General features: G+C 38.0%; 1 long non-coding RNA gene and 1 pseudogene across 14 annotated transcripts; one reads left to right on the top strand and one right to left on the bottom strand.

The window, feature by feature from the left end:
* The first annotated feature begins 77 nt into the window (after window positions 1-77).
* Window positions 78-11,580, top strand: Gm15230. 14 transcript variants are annotated; one of them, XR_387125.2, is made up of 11 exons: window positions 78-1,353; window positions 2,550-2,832; window positions 3,154-3,193; window positions 3,359-3,462; window positions 4,184-4,276; window positions 4,376-4,454; window positions 4,984-5,036; window positions 9,673-9,858; window positions 10,482-10,547; window positions 10,834-10,959; window positions 11,157-11,580. It is a non-coding gene; the product is annotated as a predicted gene 15230 (long non-coding RNA). The 14 variants fall into 14 exon arrangements; XR_387122.2 differs by having other exon boundaries at window positions 2,550-2,949; XR_878301.1 differs by having other exon boundaries at window positions 78-510; window positions 1,251-1,353; window positions 2,550-3,462.
* Window positions 13,805-14,668, bottom strand: Rpl7a-ps11 (ribosomal protein L7A, pseudogene 11; annotated as a pseudogene).

Genomic DNA, 15,792 nt, shown 5'->3' with positions numbered 1-15,792 from the left:
AAAATTGTCTTCATTGCTACTTCATTAGTATAATCTTCCTAGTTATAAATTGTAATGTAAATAGCTGATATGCAGGATATTTGATATGTGACATCTGTGAAAGGATCATTTGACTTCTAAAGCTGTAGCCACCTACAGGTTGAGAACCACTAGCATAATGGAACATGTGATTTACATGTACAGGTGAGTGAGTATGGTACCCTTTGTTGTTCTCTCTTTGGATTTATTGTTGCAGTTCAACCAAGAAATACTGTCATGCTTATCAGTTCTCAAGACTATGAACATATACTTTCTCTAGAGTAAGAAATGTATAATGCATCTGTATGTACATATGTTTGTGTTGAGAGTCTGAGTGTATGCCCAGTAATAGTCACTGCTATGGGACTGCTTCTAAATGCTGGCATTACAGGAATCCACTAGAAAAGGGCAGTTTGCCCTTATATGGTCCATTCTAGGATAAAGATGTGTGATGCAGCTTCAGTTACTTATCAAAGGTCATCATATTTTCAGGTGAGTATTCAATAAGTAATTTGGAGACTCACATGTGTCCCTGTCATTGTAACCTGTGCAGATAGCACTAACATCTCTTTTATATAACTAGTAAGCCTCAGTTTGTGTTATATCTTTGCTGATTGGTCATGTGGGTTTACTGTTTGTAAGAAGAGAAGATAAGTAGGGATGCTGTAACTTTCATTGGATTCAAAGGTCTCATCACTGAGACACTTGCCATGGAATTGTGGCACATATTCTCCAAATAGTTTGGGAGTCCTGATGATTTATCCTTGGAAGTCTGCAAGTGTCCGGGTTCTATGGATGTGTTCTAAAGATTGTGACATTAATTAGGGACTTCCAATTCCAGATAGAATAAGAAATATACAAAATACTATGTTAGGATGTAGTTTTCATAGACAGTAAACTACGTCATAGTAAGATGAAAGATCATAAAGTTGCATACTGTAAATATCAAAGTACCAAAGTTGGCCTACTTACAGAATAAAACAGACATTTCCTGTGCTTGGGTGAGTACTGATGATATCTGTAATGCTTTTTGTAAATGTGCATTTGTGGCAGGTATTCAGGTACAAAGTAATGTTGTCCTTAGAAATTCTTATGAAGACAAGTTTGTGTTCTATGGTCAAAAAATAATGATGGCCATGCAAGTAATAAGAGATTTATAGTGCCTGGTTCTTTCTCATGGCTTTTTAAAATTTTTACCCTAAACTTAATTATAATCTTTGCATATTTTATAGGTACACAGTCAAGAAAGGATGGACTCTCATAACAATACTTGTACATCAAATTCATCCAAGTATCCAGATAGAATTAGAGTGCTCTTTAACAATAATAGTCAAGGTAATGAGTAGGTGCCTTCCTCCTCTCTCTCCTCATTTGCTTCCTTTACCCATCCCCTCCTTCTCTTCCTCTCTTTCTCTTCTTCTCCTTCTCTCCTTCCCCTTCTCTTCTCCTTCTCTCTTCCTTCTTGCCTCCTACCCATTCTGCTCCTCCTTATCTTTTCCCATCCCTTCTTCACCTCCTTCTCTTCTTCCATTTTCTTCTCTTCACCTTCTTCCTCCTCCTCCTCCTCCCCCCTTTTTATGAGACAAGCTTATACCAGTAGCTGGGATGATATGCTTGTATCACACATCCTTACTCATTGAGAGAGTTAAGAAGAACATACTAATTGCTGGAAAATCATCGACATTGATCCTGAACAGGCAGATGATCATGTAAATATATTGCAGTATATATACCACATGCTATTCAATATTCAGGGATACGCGAGCAGGGTATATCTAACCTGGAATTGTTATGTTGTAACTCTGCAGCAAATATTATGCTGCCTTGTTTGCCTTATGTGTGTATGAAAGTCCTTAGAGACTTTAATACTTTCAAATATACTTCATAAAATTTTAGCAGCATCAGATGTTTTAGTGTTTTGGCATGCATTCTTTTCATGCACTCCTAAAGTTAATATTCTTAGTGGTAGAGGTACAATTGAAGTTCTATATAAATTTATTGTGTCTAACACAGTAATATTGATGGTAAATTTTTAAGATGTATCCTCTCTCAGGACAATAAATATTTGATCATGTCTTTGGCTATTTGCAACTATGAGTGTATGACAAATAGACCCCAAAGTGACTCAATGAATAGAACATATATCTAAGATGTTTTCCTTGATGTGTTTCTCATGACAAGTCAAAACCTCACAATGCCTCAAAGATATCTACAAGAGCGTAGTTTTTCACACATATGTAAGTCACATTATGAATGGCAATCACTGCTTATGGCAGTGGTTGTCATCCATACAGGTAAGTGGTCATAGTGTCCCTTCAGCCTGCTTATCTTTAGAACAAGAATTTCCTACAGGTGTTTGGATAAGAAGTCATAGAGTCCTTATCAAATCGTGTGATCATGATTTTTATAAAATATGCCCATGATATTCATGTTGAACCTGTGAGTGTTGTGGGATTGATTGTGTCAGGGTTCATTGTCATTTGCATTGACTTGTCAGCCTATGTTAAGCATCACTTCTTTGTACTTTTCAGGTCAAGAAAGGATGGACCGTTCTGCATTGAGGTCGAATGGAGAGTCATTCAAGTATCCATGGACAGTGGAGTAGTCTCTCCACAATAGTTGTGGGCAAAGGAATGTGAATCAGTCCTGATAGTGAAAAGTGGCTTCACATACATGGGTTTTGGGGTTTTTTGTTTTGTTTTGTTTTGTTTTGTTTTGTTTTTACTTTTTTCTATAATTGAACTCCTCCCCCCTCAGACAAGATATAAAAGTGAACTAAAGGAGGTGGTCAAGAGAATTGCTGATGGCTTCAAGGTAAATGCTGATGGTGACCCCTTCACAAAACAGGAAGTCAGATTCTCCTGATCCTGCAAGGGTGTTGAGGATGTCTCCAATGCTTTTTATAACCACATGTTTGTGATCAGTATTCAGGTACAAATGATTTGGGTCCTTAGAAACCTTCATGAAGAGATGTTTATATGATTTACACAGGAGAAAATGAATGTTAAGTCTATGTAAATCAATAAATTTGTTTGTCACTGATGGTGACTTAGAGCCAAGTTGTAAGCCTTGAATATTTTGCAGGTTCTCTTCCTATAACATTCATATTTCTTCATCCTACACTTGAACCCACAGAAATCCACCTGCCTCTGCCTCCCGGGTGCTGGAATTAATGGTGTGTGCCATGCTCATATGTCCACAGTTTACATTTCTTATTTTATATATCATTGTGAGAAAGGAACTTGCTCTGTTGGCTATGCTGTCCTTAACATCACTCTGTAGCCTAGGCAGGCCTTGATCCTCTTCTCTCACTCAGCATCCTGTATTTCTGTGATTCTAGGCCTTTGCCTCCAGGACTAGATGGTGTTTTCTTATGGATTATCTGAAGGAGGATATTATCCCTGAGAGATTATTGGCTGGAGATTGTTCTTAACCATGTAAATGGTAAGATGGTCATACCGTAGTATAGACCACATGATCTTCACTATCTCAGGAGTTGAGGTGGTTATCCTAACCTGGTATTGGCATGCTTTGCCTGTAGGCATCCATTACCTTCTTGCATATTGTATGTGTGTGATATAGGGCCAGACCTAGTCATGTATACTTTTCATAGGCTCTTATCTTTATAGTATTCCATTAAATCATCAAATTTTATTATATGCTTAATGACAAACTATGTGAATTTATTTTTCATCATCATAGAAACACCAGCAGGGTTCCATGTAATTTTTACTGTTACTTTTTTATATTGACTATTGAGTTTTTACAGGCATCCTATCAAAAAAATAAGACTTCCCTTGCTGAACTCAGCCTGTAGCCATCTGCAAATACCTGATAGAGTGGATGAATCCAGGAACAATACCATGACTTGGGGGGATTTTAATATGCACAGGCCAAATGACACTGGTCTTTAATGAGTTTTTCCTTACTGTTTCTTATAGATAAATTAATACCTCACAGGGCCTCAAAAAGATCATTAAGAGAACGAATGTTTGAATTGAGTTGAACACTGCTATAATCTTGAATTACTATAAAGTCGTGGCTCTCAACCTCCTTAATGCTGCAACCTCTTAGTACAGTTCCACACAACCATAAAACTTTTTTTGCTACTTCATAACTATAATTTTGCCAGTTATGAATCATAATGTAAATATCTGACATGCAGGATATCTGATATGTATCCCCAGTGAAAGGGTTGGTCCAGCACTAAGGGGGTCACCACTACAGCTATAAAGGCTGCTGATGCTCACACACATAGGTAAGCAATGGTAGTGATCTTAAACCTTAATTTCAACCCTCATTTGTACAATTGCAAATCTATTGAATGTGACTTCATGGGATTTTTTTTTATGGCCAGGAATCCTAGATCAAACCTGTGGATTTTGAGGAGCTGATTATATCAGAGTTAATTGGCACTTTGACCTGCCAGTCTAATAGTAAGTATAGTGTATTTTGAGACTTCAAACAAAAGGTATGAGCATTTTTGAATCACTATTCAATTAGAAGTAATCCAGTATCTAGGGTGAATTTAAGTATCCCTTAATGGTTGTCATGGGCAAGAAAATGGGTAGGAGATTATCTTTATCATGATATGTTTCTGCATGACTTCTTTTCACATTCCTTTCATGAAAGCACAGTGCCTATGAGCATATTGTTGATGGAACCTGAGTAATTCCTACATTAGTGATCAAGTACATGCACCACATGGCATACCATCTGCTATTAGATATTCAGATCAGGGAAGAGGGCGCCTAATGTGCTGTTTCAGTCTTTGGGGTATTTCTAGTAATATTTCTGGTAGTTTATATCTTTGACTGAGGCCATAGATGTAATTAGGGCTTTATTCTCTGAAGTACAAGTAAGGACTGTTTCCAGTATGATTATATTTCTCTTTTTCTCATATACACGGTTAAAACATGATTATGTAGCTAATAACCATGCTAATCTTCGTGTTTCTATATCTAGGTTAAGATGCTTATTCTTTACATATAATGGTGGAAATATAAACAACTTACCAGGTAATTATCATCGTTCCCTTATATTGATATGGACCATGGTTTCCGGGTACCCTCTCTTTTGAAAATCTCTCCTTATTATGAGAACTTTTGGCTCTTAGAATTCTGCAAATGTCCAAAGGTCATGAAACAATAGCGACTTCAGCAATGACATGAGCCACAGAGGATTTCCCTTAGTTCAGTTCTGTAGCAGAACAAAGCATCACAGTGAGATAGACAGTATAGACATGTAGACTATTCCAGGTTAGTCCTGCTGTGAGCCTCAGTCACATCCCAATACATTTCATCTTCAAAGACACAAGTAAGCGACAATGGTATCTCTTGTACATCTTGACAACACTCTTTTGTTACCTCTGCTGGTGTAAGAGATGACTCACTCCTTAGTGATCACAGTGGCCATGAGTAGTACTCCTGATGTAGTACAGATTATTTATGATGCACCTGTACATGTGGGGTTTGACAATGTCCCACAGGTAGGCCCATAGGCCCATAAGATAAGGACAGTTCCTCAAGATGTTTCCTCTTCCCAGGTGGCTCTAGTTTTTGTCAAGTTGTCTCAAGAAACAGAGAAATATAATACAACTAAACAGCTGGTAGTTTTTGTCAACTTGCTGGTATTGGCTCACTCACAAGACAGGACAGCTAACTTCCTATGGCTGGATGATTGTTGATGATCTCAATATGTTTTTCATATCAATGACGTTGTAATACGTACTAAAGTGCAAAACAATCTTGTGCTTAATGATACAAGTTAGAAATTTTACAAGGTAGAAGCAATCTGTGAATATTTGGGAGCTCATTATTTTCTAGTTTTTTGGGAAATGTTCACAATCTAGTGCTTCATTGTAACTTACAACATTTTGCATGTTGCTTTTCAAGGTAAAGCAAGATGCTCTTGGCCATACCTGCAACCTCAAAGTTGTCCAGGTAGCCATGTAGACATGCACTGTTCCTTAACAATGGTGGCAATTAATGTAATTAACAAGTGTTCTGAAATATATTTGAAGCAAATCGTATCATGAAACACATTTGGGGGAGTTTTGTCTTATTTTGGAAGAAGGGGAATAGGTGTGGCTGAATTGAGGGTCTCATTTTTACTAACATTTACCATTGACTTAGAGCTTCAGCCCTCATTTCTTTCTGTTTTCTGTTCTGAGAAAGTATCTGATTGCGGTGCCAGAGTTATTTTTTAAAGATTTATCTATTATATGTAAGTACACTGTAGCTGTCTTCTGTTGCCTAGGCAAACTTTGAACTTCTGGTCTTCCTGCCTCAATCTCCTTAATAGATCCACAGACAGACATCATGCAGACAGACAGATATATATACAGATAATATATATGCAGATACATATACATATATGTTTAGCTTTATCTTATTCCTTCTGTTAGGGTTCTTTTCCTCTTTTTTGGATTACCTTGTCCACCTTTGATATGACAGTCTTTGTTTTGTTATATTTTAACTTGTGCTGTTTTGTTGTTATCTCTTAGCAGTCTGTTCTTTTCTAATCAGAGGAAGAAAGAGAGTAGATCTGGATGGGAGGAGAGGAGGGGAGGAGCTGGGAGGTGTAGAGGGTGGGAAAACTGCAATCAGGATATACAGGATATGAGAAAAGAATCTATTTTTAATAAAAGGAGAAGATGATATGTATTTTTGGATTCATGTAAGTATCCAGGTGTAGTTGAAGTGATTTTTCAAGAATGATGGTTGCCAAGGGAATAAACCAGGATCCTAATGAGCACATTACGTATTCACAACCCATTTTGTGTCAGTTTTCTCTTTCTTTCCTTCTTTTTAGAGAGAATGAAAGAGTGGAGATTATACCTTGCACACAAGAGGCAACCACTTTACAACTCTAGTTCAGGATTTTTCCACTATTTATTTTGAGACTATATCCACCAAGTTGTCCAGGGTAGGGATGAGCCCTGTCTGTAGCATAGACAGGCCATTGTTCTTGTTTCAATCTTCTGAGTATCCTGAATTATAGTGAAGTAACACGGACCCAAAAAGACAATGTTACATGTTCTCTGTCATCTGAGGCTCCCGCCTTCAAATCTCCAGAAGTGATATTGTGTAACTGTGCAGAAAACAGAAAAGTAAAAAAGGGGGCTACTGTAAAAAAGGGTATGGGTGAGCAATAAAGGGGAAAACAGGGTACAAACAATCTGATGAAAGAAATGGAGAAAATGGTGGGTTCTAATTAGAGGAAGAGGGAGGGAGAAAGGCAAATAACTAAGTCTGAAACATTATAAGGATTCATACTTCTAACTTCTTATCTAAAACTATAACATATATGTCAGTATATTAATATCCATATGGATTGTGAGTGAAATTTGCCCTTCTAGGTTGATAATGCTCCTTTAAAAAATCAAAGAGCATCTAACAAAATCTGCACTAGGCATGAGACACCCTCTTTTGAGTTGTTGGTTATAGTTGTCCAAGATGCTCTCAAAACATCATGTGCTATTGTCATTGTCTTCGGTTGGTCCCTATAGCTGGAAGGTAAATTCCTATTGCTGAAGACACCATGCACTTCAGATACAGAGCTCAAGAGACTCCTGAGATGTGACTGAGCACAAAGACCCCTACCTGAGGACTGGCTTTTATGGTACCAGATGACACCATGCAAGTTACCAGTGGAAGGAAGCAACCAACAAATCCAACCTGGTTATGATGTCTATGAACCACAAAGACCAACATAGCATGTTAACTGCAAGGGCGCAATAGTGACATGCATGCCCCTGTGTTAACCAACAACTCTCTACTTGGATGTAAGGCCCACAAAACAAGGGGGAATCATGGCCTGAACCTGGTCATGGATCTCAGAAGGAGCGTCTACAACTGCCACTTTACTAAAACCTATACACTCCCTAACTACATTCTAAATATTTCTCATTATATACACAGATAATTGTAGTCCTCACCCTTTATTGAGAAAACTTGTCTTTGCAATAGACAGAGACCATTATCAAAAAATAAATAAATAAATAAATAAGTAAATAAATAAATAAGCATAGAGTTGTGGAGCCCAGTCCCAAAGGATACATCTATATAACAACTCCCACATTTCCAGCTCAGAAATCATTGTGGAAGAAGAGGCATAAAGATTTTAAGAGCCAGAGAATTGGGGGGTTGCAATGAGATTATATCTCCTAGGAATGTCAGGAGCTATAATCATGTCTAACCAATATGCCTCTCCTTTTAAGAGAGGCAATCAGATAGCAGATTTCTTGGTATTTTGGGCTTATGCTATTTTTGCCCCCTCATCTGTGATGTTCCCTGAGCTATGTATAGATGAAGTAGCTGTGGTATAGATGTGTACCTTGGGGCTGGGCTCCCATAATCTCTGAATTGTGTCCAGTTGTGTTTTTCTGTAATCATCCCCATTTTCTATAAAGAGAAGCTTCTTTTTATGAGGGGTGCTATAGTTGCACGTATCTGTGGGTATATGGATAACATGTATAATGTAGTAAGGAATTATGCTGGTCTGACAAAGTGGTGACTGTAGATTCTGTTTTAAGATCCATGAACTTACTGCCCCTTGGAAGTTGGCTGGCTTTCTAGTACCTGGCATGATTTGCCTCCTGTTGGAACTACTTTAAGTCTAATTAGACAGTTGCTGGTTACCACCAATACATGAGTGCTACTCACTATACCTTCACAGATATCTTGCTACACTGGCATTGGGCTTCATAAGCATTGCAGTGGGGAGGACAATTAACTGATTCCTTCTCTTGGTGGCCTGAATTCTATTTTCTGGTACCATGAAAAATAGACTGTAAAAAGGACGCTTTCAGGTTGGGTCTGGCTGGAAAAATCCAAGCCCTATGTCCAGAGCGTGTGTTTTCTTCATTAGTAGGGGATGATCTTCAATCTCTTGAGAGGCAACCAAAGGCAACAGCAATAGTTTAGATTATCCAGGAAGACACTTGAACTATGTGAGAGTAACCATTCAAAAGGTTTCTCATGCCTGCTACTGGGGGTTTTGTCAGTTTGTGGTTCTTGTGGGGAGCATTGCCAGACCAAGTGGTAAAACATAGAGAGGTAGGTAGTTGCATGCATGCATACATACATACATGCATACATGCATACATACATCCATACATACATACATACATACATAGAATTTAATATTATGTTCAATATAGAATAGCAAGGTTCCCTGAAGCTTTATCGAACCTTGATCCTATTTGGTTCTTGCTCTCCTTCTGTACTGACCTCCCTTAGCCAGCCCTGTTGGAGTTGTCCTCCCTATTTTTCCATTTCCCTTCTGCATATTTCCTGTATCCTGCTGTTCTCCTCTCAACCCCTCCCTAACCATGGTTCCTTCATTCTCTCCTAGTTTCTGCACTTACTCCATACTGTATACTCATTTCTGAAGATTGGTAGCTAGGATATGCATGTGAGAAAGAGCATGCAGCATTTGGCTTTCTGAATTTGTATTATATCTCTCAATACAATCTTTTCTAGATCCAGAGATGGATATTTTGATAGCATTTTTGACCTTGAATTCTAGCAATGACCTACATAAACCTGTTATTTTACAAAATTGATGTAGAACCTTGCTGGCCTATGTTCTGTTACAACAAGTCGGGTATTTAAAGCACATTTTCCAAATGCATTTCTTTCTCATTTTCAGAATCCTGTCGGAAGAAACAGGCAACTCAACAATGGCCATGAGTAGAAATTTGTTACCTACCATGTCTGGACAGGGGAAGTCTTCTGCAATAGTGAAAATCTAATCTTCAATTCCCAGGGGAGGAAGGATTGCTTTCCTTGAATTTGTGTTGTCTTATCACTTTTCAAAGTGCCCATGCTTATACAGGTAGGAAACAATTTCACTTTTGCTTATAGGTAGTTAGTGATTTTTTAAATTCTCATAAGTATTGGGGGGGCACATACAGCACTTATCTTTTTTTAATAAAACTCATTTCTCCATAGAGTTGATAGTAAGTCTCTGACCTCACTATATTCCTTCTCATCAATAGTATATCTGTAACTTTTGTCATGTTGAAATTGTATTTATAATTCATGTTTATTAAGTATGTGTTTAAAGGATTTATAATGCTATCTATTTTAGAGTTTCTATTGATGCAACAAAATGCCATATCCAAAAAGCAAGGTGGGGAGAAAAGAAAGGGTTTATTTTGTGTGGTGGTTTTAATAGGTATGGGCCCCACAGACTCATGTGTTTGGATGCTAGTCCCATTGGAAGTGGCACTATTAGGGAGTGTGGCCTTTTTGGGATAGGTATGGACTTTTTGGAGGACATTTGTCACTGTGCGGGTGGGCTTTGAAGTCTCTTAAGTGCAAGCTACACCCAGTGTGACAGTCTTCTTCTGTTGTCTGTGGATCATGATGTAGAAGGTCTTCCAGACCTTCCAGAGTTCTGCAGTCATGGTCTATGTTCACAGCAATAATGCCCTAACTAGGACATTCCTCTTATAGCTCCAGATCATAGTCCAGCACCAGGTGAAGTCAGAACAGTAACTCAAGCAGGGGTGGAACCCAAAGGTAGGAGCTAATGCAGAGGCCATGGGGTTAGGGGGGTTCTGCTTATTGGCTTGCTTGGCCTGTTTTCTTATAGAATCCAGTACCATCAGCACTGGGATGCAAGCACCCACTTCGTGCTGGACCTTCCCTGATCAATCACTAATTAAGAAAATGCCTTACAGCCAAGGTGGCATTTTCTCAATTAAGATTCCCTCCTTTCAAATAGCTCTAGTTTGTGTGTCAAGTTGAAACAAAATTAGCTGGCACAATATCGCTTAATATAGTGGTAATCCCATCATCTTTGCAGGTCTGAGTTTATGACGGTGAAAGATCCTTTTATATGACCTTTTTCCTTGGAGTTCGGCAAGTATTCAAGAAGTACTGACAAGTCCTTCAATGATCCATTTGGCCAAGGAAATTTGAAAATATGCAGGTAGAAAGAGATGTATATAGAGTGAGATGTTTATCATGCTAGGTTTTTTCTAGAGTCTTGTTGGTTTCTCACAGGTGTCTAGTTAATGAACCTGATATAAGTAAGGACTGTTACGAGGCCAAAGTCATAGCATGTTACATCTAGGCTTCGGCTACCTGGTTACTAATGAAAGTGTCTACTGCTTTTATTAATTTCAGGTATTATGAAATGGTGAAGTTCTGGAACTTGGGGCATCCATGGGATTGAAATATATGGAAATATTTATGTGGAATCCTACGAATTTTGAGACCATGAAGATATTCAAGCATTTATGATTTTGTTCCCCATGACTGCCAAGCCTGTCAACGGCTTACAAGTGTGTAGTCAAAAGAACATGGCTTTCTGACATGGATGTTGAACTTGGATAATTTCAAAAATCCAGGTAGAATGGACATATCCTGTAATTGTAACAACCTTGTATAAAGTAAATTATCTCTAATATATATATCTATATATATCATAATATCTTCTTCAGAATCTTGTAATAAGTCCAGAACGAATGTCAAATTGCTAGTAAGTATGTGATATTTGCACTTTGCAAGTAAATCCTAATTTCTATGAAATAAAACATAAACCATTTGATCTCCAGATATAAAGTGGTATATATATGCCCTTCACATTCATTCCCATGATTTCTTTACAGATATTTAGGTAGGGAATGTTACAGTTAGGTCCCATAACCAGTGGACTATACATACCAAAGTAATAATGATCAGATGTTCCTAGCCACGCAAATCACCACAGAAATATTTCAGGTATTCCATACAGAAATGTGTTCTTTGCCCTTGGCCTTGACCTTGAAGTCCCCTAAGGATCTGAGTAGATTGATGAGCTCCACAAAGATGGATGGTTCTAAAGTTAGTTGCAGGTGTCCCAGGGGAGCAAACTGTGTCCTTTTACACATACATAATAATATGTTTTATAGGTTCCTGTCAAGACATGGTATGTCAACCCAGAGTAGCTATTCAATTACAAAGCAAGTATTAAAGTAAATGCTGATATGGGCTTAAATCACTACTAAAAGTATCTGATCATTTTGTAAAAGAAAATTATTTTGACGATGCTGCAATCACCAGTTTTGTAGCTGGAGTTTAGGGAGGAAACAATTATGGCTTTATCCATTCTAGAAACCATAAAGCTGCCTTGGTGTAGAGAAAATTGATGTTTTACCTAGGAGGATCCAGGAAATTATTTTGTCCATGTTAATTGTAATTGTTATTAGCATCCCTAGCCCAGCAGTAAGCATGGGATGGGGGGGGGGGCACCTAGATGAGAAAGGATGAATGGAATTGACCAAAAATACTGTTAATGTCTAACCATTTAAAGTCTCCAAATAATGTAGAAATATCCATAATAATTCTTGTAGATAGAATGGGCAGGTGTCAAGGTAGAATATTTCTTATATTGAAACATACTTTTTCTGATTTTCAAGTTCCAATCTATAGAAGAATATTGCGGGAACTATGATAATAGCCCTAGATAATGTCAGTTATAGAGTGGTCATAGCACAGTGCAGGAAGAGATCTTCCCTTTCCATGTGGATGATAATAAGACTGTACCTAACTCTATATAAACATATTTTTGCAGGCATCCTGTTAAGGTATTAGCTAGTATGAGATTATCATACTGATATATTACTTTTCACAAATGTATATTTCACAAATGTTATGGGGCAGTCATAACTTCCTGTTTCTGGCTTATATGACAATAAAAATGCAAGTCTTCCTAACATTGCAGGTAAGCATTAGTTCTTATTGTATCTTTTCTGAGAGTAATATGAGTTTAATACTTGTGACAATAGATACATAAAGAAGAGTCTGGGTAACTTTTATAGTATCCATCACTATAATATTGACTGAATTTTTGGCAATATATTGGTACTGAATTTTACAAATTTCCTTTCAAGACAGAATGCTGTCTGTGTAGGTCTACTAGTAGTGAAATGTTGCCATTAGATCCTTAAATGCTAAACCAATAACTAGGACATGTATGTCTTCATCTAGGATGAAGCCCTTATCAAACAGGTTTGCCATAATATATTTATTCCTACATCACAATGATCCAGGAAATAATATCAAGAGGAATTTTAATGGTATTCAAGTAAATGAATATTTACATCAAAAGCATAGCATGGGACACATGATCTTCATAGATACTTAAGTGTACATTAAAGATGTCCTTAACCCTTCTGGAACCATGATCAGTTAGGAAAAGATGATGAAGTCTTTAACAATTTTACTAGCAAAAGGTTTAATTTTTTTAATATAGAAAAGAAAATATATGTTAAGTCTGAATATTAAGGTCTTACTTGTGTCCTCTTTTGCTGGAACTGTGGAATTTCCAACTGAGTAATACAAATCCTGTTTCCTCCATATTCAATTAAGAAAGGTTGGATGTCCCTGGTATTATTGTTAAACTCTAATTAATTCTGGGATTGAAGTGGAATGGAGTATCTCTTAGCAATAATTGTAAAGGTAGAAAGGGAGATGGTGTCCCAGTAGAATAAGCTGTATCCTTAAACACACTTTTGCTTATAATTTCAGATTTGCTTCAAGAGAAAAAGTGGTCCAGAAAAATCTATGGATATTGCAAATAACAAGATAGTTAAAGAGTGTTCATATTTCAATGCATGCCATCTGATCTTCAGTCTCCAATGAGAAGGGTGCATCTATCCTATTTTGTCACGATTTTGTGTTTTTACAAATATATTACTGATATCTTGACTGCTATGCATATAAGAGGATACTATACTCATTTGTTCTTTACTATCTCTAGATAAATATTTGATGTAATTTCTTTTTTTTTTAATTTTGTAATTATATTTATGTACAGAAAATTCAGTGTACATTTAACCCAATTTAGTGGCGAGTTCTTTAGCCTTTGCTTTTTCCAGCTTGGCAATGCGAGCCACAGACTTAGGACCCAGGACGTTGCCTCCCCAGTGGCGACGGATCTCGTCATATCTGTCATTATAATTGGTCCTAATAGCTTCCACCAGCTTAGCCAGAGCACCCTTGTCTTCCGAGTTAACCTGTGTGAAGGCAACGGTGGTGCATGTCTTCCTGTGGACCAGGTGCCCCAGCCTGGCCTTTCCCTTGATGATGCAGTAGGGCACCCCCATCTTTCGACACAGAGCAGGTAGGAAAACCACCAGCTCAATGGGGTCTACGTCATGGGCAATCACCACCAGCTGAGCCTTCTTGTTCTCCACCAAGGTGGTGACTGTATTGACTCCTGCTCGGAGGACAGGTGGTCTCTTAGTTGGGACGTCGCCTTTGCCAGCAGCTTTCTTCTCAGCACGGGCCAGTAGCCTTTGCTTCTTCTCTTGCTTTGTCTCTGGCCTGTACTTGTGGGCAAGCTTAAGCAGCTGAGTAGCTGTCTGCCTGTCCAGGGCCTGGGTGAACTGGTTAATGGCAGGAGGGACTTTGAGCCGCTTGTAGAGGATAGCTCTTTGCCGCTGCAGCCTGATGTAGCGGGGCCATTTGACGAAGCGCGTTAAATCTCTTTTGGGCTGGATGTCCTGTCCAATGCCGAAGTTCTTGGGCCTCTTCTCGAACAGAGGGTTGACCACCTTCTTGGCCTCCTGCTTCTTGACGACGGCGGGGGCCGGGGCCACCTTCTTCCCCTTGGCCTTCTTCCCTTTGGGCATCTTGCTCGGCTGCTGGAGAAAGCTTGATGTAATTTCTAACACTCATATTTCTCCACATGATTAGCATGTAAGAAATTAAAGCATTCACTAATATTATTGACAATATGAGATTTTCACTATAATCATCATTATTGATAATTCATACTTAAGTCAATATAGTAGAGGCATAAGAGCACTGCAGATAAAAATTTTCATATTTGAATGATAGTGGTAGTGACTGTTCATTTTCAATATATTATCTACCAATAGCATAAAGGTTCTATACAAGATTCTGCATATGAATTGCAGGAACTACTGAGGTGATACACATAGATATTGTCCTGACACAATACAAATACAAATACAAATTAAAAGGACAAATAGAATGAGACAGCACTAACAACTTTTCACAATTTGTTTTTTCTCAGATAGCCACTAAATAATTCATCAAGAAAAGCATTCATGACATTAAATCAAGTACTGAATTTAACATATTCATAGAATTGGTGAGTAATTTTCAGATACACAGTTAAATATTAATAATCTTTGTGATGCTTTTTGCAGCTGTGTATCTCTGGTAGATATGCAGGTAGGAAATGATGTTGACCATACTAATGTTTATAACATTTACATTTTATGTGATTGGAAAATTTTATGCTGAAACTGAATGTTGCAGCATTGTGTCCTGTTTCTTTGTCATTGCTATGGGTCTTTGAGCCTCATTGCAGCTCTGTGGTATTGGAGTGTACTCACTGAATAATGTGGGGCCCTTCTTCACAATACAGTCACTTTGAATTCATTAAAACAGCAAGGTGGATTCAAAGTTTCTTATCAGCAGCCATAGTCAAGGTACTAGATAATATATTGGTAAGAAATTACACCCTGTAATATATTTTTGTAAGTTTCCTTTTCTTCACTTAGTTTGTGGCGGGGGAGAGTATAGTAGAACTTGAACTTGTGATAGCCCTACCTGAGCCTACAAAATAGCTTGGTTTCAAATCCTGCATGACCAGGCACAGCCCAGATTTCCTTATAGGTTCTCCAAGTGTGCTACTTACTTCTCTTGCTTCCTTGGACCCCAGCCTTTGAGATGGTACCAGTCACATTCAGGGTGGGTCTTCCCTTCTAGGTTAAACCTCTAGAAACTCTCTAAAAGATACAGCCAG

This window comes from Mus musculus, chromosome X, assembly GCF_000001635.26.
Source record: "Mus musculus strain C57BL/6J chromosome X, GRCm38.p6 C57BL/6J".
Lineage (NCBI taxonomy): Eukaryota > Metazoa > Chordata > Mammalia > Rodentia > Muridae > Mus > Mus musculus.
Note: the sequence above shows the minus strand (reverse complement) of the source record. Positions and strands in the feature narration are given on the sequence as shown.